Here is a 4,755-nt window from a genome sequence, read left to right on the forward strand (position 1 = left end):
GCGTGAATGAAGCCGCAAACCACTCTGGGGGTGATTTTGATGAGGAAATAGCATAACAACATGGCTAAAAGCTCCAAAAAGTCGATTTTGCATGATATAGGACTTTAAAAGGATATTTCACAAGGGAGCTTTCTACAAATCAGATATATCAACGTTTGGAGGACTACCCCATGATTTTGACAAGGTTTTCAATGCAGGCTCCTAGTTACCATAGACATGCGCTAGCCTAGCACTAGCCTAGCACCACTGAACTCTTCAAATACAAGGACTGCATGAATAAATAAATAAAAAAAATCTCCAGAAATCAACAGCACTCCGGATAACTAAGAAGTGAGGCTCTATGTCAAAAATCCTGAAATATCCCTTTAATCTCATGCATGACGATGGAGAAATACCAATTTTTTTGAGTGACAGTGCAGGCGTTAAGCTGCAGTTGTGGTGAATTGGTCTGGGCCCATTTTACACATTAGGACACAGCTGGAAGCTGGAGCATGTAGAGGGTGGAAATTTTAACATTTTTAAATTCCATCTAATCCCTTTAAGATAAAAAAAGGGGAAATATTAAAAGTAGGTTAAATATTATGACACTTAAAATCCTTACAATAATTGTGCTCTTGTTATATGAAAGCGCTGGTGTTTTAGCATTTTACTCCGGTGTTTCCGAATAGACACCTCAATCCAAAGTGTTATGGAGTAGAAAGTACAGATACAGGCTGTAAAATAATCTAAAAGTTGTACATTTTTACTTAGGCTTTTAACTTGATTACATCCCACTATTGGCATTTATCAGGGGTAAGTTGACGGCCGGACACTGTAGAGCGTTGTCCAATGAGAATACTGGGGGTGAGGTCATTGCAGAACTTAGCTGGAATCAAGAAAGAAGCAAAATAGTAACACTTCTGGGCGAGTGCGATTGGAGGAATAGGCTGGAACGTTTACCGGAACATACACATTACGCACTATTATATCAATTGCCACATTCTCCAAAAAATATTCCCCATATCCTCTCCTTTAGCCCCAAATATAAATCCGGAAGAGAATAGTGGGTCAAAAATAACTACTGGTTGTAGGCATTGATCATAATTCATCCAAAAATCTGAAAAATTATCAAATTAAATTAAGGATGGACTTATTGTGCCTGATTTCTTCCTGTAACTGTGAGGAAATGGCGGCTGGCTCCGAAAGTTCCTGGCTCCGATGGGCTTTTCATTGAAACTTTAAGTCAATATTAAACACAGGCTTGTCTTTCTGACCTCCATGTGTTTGTCTTAACTACACCAACATCGTTCTGATTTTACCCTATAACTATTTTTATTTTCGCTCTATTCTGAATACTGGAGCTGGCTCCAAAAACCCAGTCAATTTGCTAGCATGAACGAGCTTCAGTGAGCCTGCGCTAAACGCTATGGGGGAAGTCTCGCTGCCTCTGTCCATTCTTAAGTTTACAGTCAAGAACCACTTTGTACTTATTGGCTTTACACATTCTTCATCATTAGACCATTTCCTGATGATTCAAACATGCCTTCAAACCACGTGAATATGGGAAAGTAGCGTAATGTTGTTTTATTATTGAACATGTTTACCAATTTAATCGATTTGCCCACGCGAGTAAAGCAGAATTGTAAATAACAGGGCAAATTTCCAAATGAGAAGGAAATCTATATTCAAAAGTTCTTGTGCTTGCGTGTTATTGAGAGAAGCCTTTGGGCAGAATGACAAATGTGTACAGTAGTTAGTGCTCAATTTAAGTTCAAACACACAAAATGTAGCTAAAATGTTTGGGATGCGTTATTTGGGAGCGTGACATTTTTGCACCTCCCAATTCAAAGCCATGTTGTCGTTGCTTGTTGCCCATTAGAGCGTAAAGCCAATGTGAGCTCCTCCACTTATTTAAAAAGGTTTTTTAATAAAGAAAAGAAAATGTTTGCTACTACTCCTTGTTGATGGAGAAATGTTGAAACCATTCCCAGTCCTCAGTTGTGCGTACGCTTGTCGTCTCTGACGTGTGTGACTCAGGGGTTATGGACACTTGCACTGCAGTACACAAGACTACTACTGCAATTACTATTACTACTGTACGACGGCGACTACTGATATTTCTGCTGCCACTACTACTACTATAACAGTATCCAGTATACTGCTACTTTCTTCTTCAAACAATGTGCATTATTCCTGTGCTCACTAATGTGCACCTACTGAATTTCAATAAGCCAACGGGACACACCACACCCGCTTGTTCTAGTGGGGCGAGCACGTATGACGTTCTGAACTAAGGCAGTGCATGTCTTTTATATCTGTTCGACGATTTTTTGCACTGCTTTTGAGCCCAAAGTAGCACATTCATATATGAAATGATGTCAGCTTAATTTTATAGGATGTAATTATTGTTGTTCTTAGAGATTTTGAGAAACGATGAGTATACCTGTGCATATTTAATATATATATATAAAAGAAAAAGCCTAAGAGATGGTTTTGTGCCTATACAACCCATCCCCAATGCAATGTTTTATTTATATTTATGACTAACCTTATACACTGGTAATAAAACCATATCAGCAGCACCCGGTACTGTACATTGAACAGGGGATATTATACTATGAGAATGCCAGAATGAACAATAGAATCGACATATTTTTTCTAGAAACGGAGAAACTCTTAACAGTAACAGTAGTATATCATGTTTGTTCTGATGCTGTTGGAGCAATAAATGGAGACACGTTTATATTATGTCTGGTTGTCATTATTCGTGAGGTGGTCGGTTTGGTCTCCCCACCCGGGCCAGTATGTGCAATATGCATATACACAATGAAACTGCATAAAAGGTAATACTGTATAAGAGTCACAAACTGTGTCTGGGCTACATCGAACTGAAGGCCATCCAAAAGACTGAGCCGAGCGCACATGTAGAGGAAGGTTGTTCCAAAGTAAAAGGGATATTTCAGGATTATGGACATAGGGCCTCATTTCCTAGTTATCCAGATTGTTGTTGATATCGGAAGATATTTTTTTGTTTTTATTCATGCAGTCCATATATTTGAAGAGTTCAGTGGTGCTAGGCTAGTGCTAGGCTAGCGCATGTCTATGGTAACTAGTAGCCTGCATTAAAAACCTCTTCAAAATCATCTGGTAGTCCTCCAAACGTTCATATATATGATTTATAGAAAGCTCCTTTGTGAATTCCACGTGTAGTAATGCCGGCCACAGGTAAACAAACTACTGTAGATCCGGTAACCTAGCAGATCACTCTGCCACTGCGTAGCTTAAAACCAGGAAGCTGATGCTGCTCATATATATGTTTTCTTAAATGCAAAATGGTTAAATCTGAATAATTATTCAGTCAACACAGACATTTATATCGGTAGTCTGGTGTTATAAGTGATCTGCCTCAGGTGCACTGTGCTTGGGTCAGACTGTTTTTAATGGAGGCTACTAGTTCCCATAGACATGCACTAGCATAGCACTAGCCTAGCACCACTAAACTCTTCAAATATAAGGACTGCATGAATTAAAAAAAAAAAATAATCTCCAGAAATCAACAACACTCTGGATAACTAGGAAATGAGGCCCTATGTCAAAATCCTGAACTATCCCTTTAAGGCAGGGGTCACCAACGTGGTGCCCGCGGGCACCCAGGGGCCCTTTGTGGAATGTCCAGTAGCCCTTGGGACTTTTTCTAAATTGTAAAACACTTCATTTTCTTGAATCTAATTCTTAAAATTACAGTTATTTTGGTTCTTGTGACTCAGTATGAGTTTAAAATAAAGCTATTTTGATTATAATATGGGGTCAATATCCTATAAGTGAACAGTGTACGTTTAAGTCTTTAGGATTTGTTTTTAACTGGTAGCCCTCGAACAACTTAATGCTCTTAAAGTAGCCCTCAGCTGAAATAAGGTTGGTGACCCCTGCTTTAAGGGGTCGACTTGCCACAGAGAAGGCTCGGTCACCTCTGGACACAAGCCTGGATTTAGGAACAGACCAAAGGAGCTGGTCTGCAGACCTCAGAGCTCTGGGAGGACAGTAGAGCTGCAGCAACTCTGACAAATACTTTGGTGCCAGCGAATGTAGGCACTTAAAAACAATCAGCAGAATTTTAAAATTTAAAAGGAACTGGGAGCCAATGAGGACACATTGGGAGTAATGTGCTCCTATTTTCTTGTCACGGCATTTTGGACTCCCTGCAGGCGCCGGAGAGGGTTCAGGCCCAGGCCTGTGCAAAGGGAGTTACAGTAATCCAATAAAGGTGTGGATCGTTTTCTCTAAATCTTTTTGTGGCAAGTAGGCTTTTAAGTGTTTTTTTAAGTGGTTTTCCCACTTTCTACTATGATTGACTCTTACCACAACTCTTTTGGTGACGTCATATGCGAAAAGTTACATAACACCAGACAGACAACTACTACTATATACCAGGGGTCACAAATTAAAAGTCAGCAGGGTCCAAAAAAACAACCACTGCAGGTCCGGAATGTCAATCATTTTAAACATTTACAAAAACACAAAAAATAGGAAGCGTGCGTAACTCTACCAATCATTAAGTTCAACTTTGAGCGAATTATTTATTTATTTTTATTAACTAACTTGTGGTCAATAGTCCTGTTTAGACACACATTCTGTGATTTCAAAGCTGTTGCAATAAGTGCGCCACAGCCAGTAACAAGTGCCCAGACGCGCAACACCAAGTACAACCCCGCCCTCTAGCGGTCAGTCAAAGGGATCAGTGTCTTTCTATTTAGCAAGAATCGAAAGTGAAACTGT

The sequence above is a fragment of the Gobius niger genome (genome assembly GCF_951799975.1).
Source record: "Gobius niger genome assembly, chromosome: 9".
Taxonomy (NCBI): Eukaryota; Metazoa; Chordata; class Actinopteri; order Gobiiformes; family Gobiidae; genus Gobius; species Gobius niger.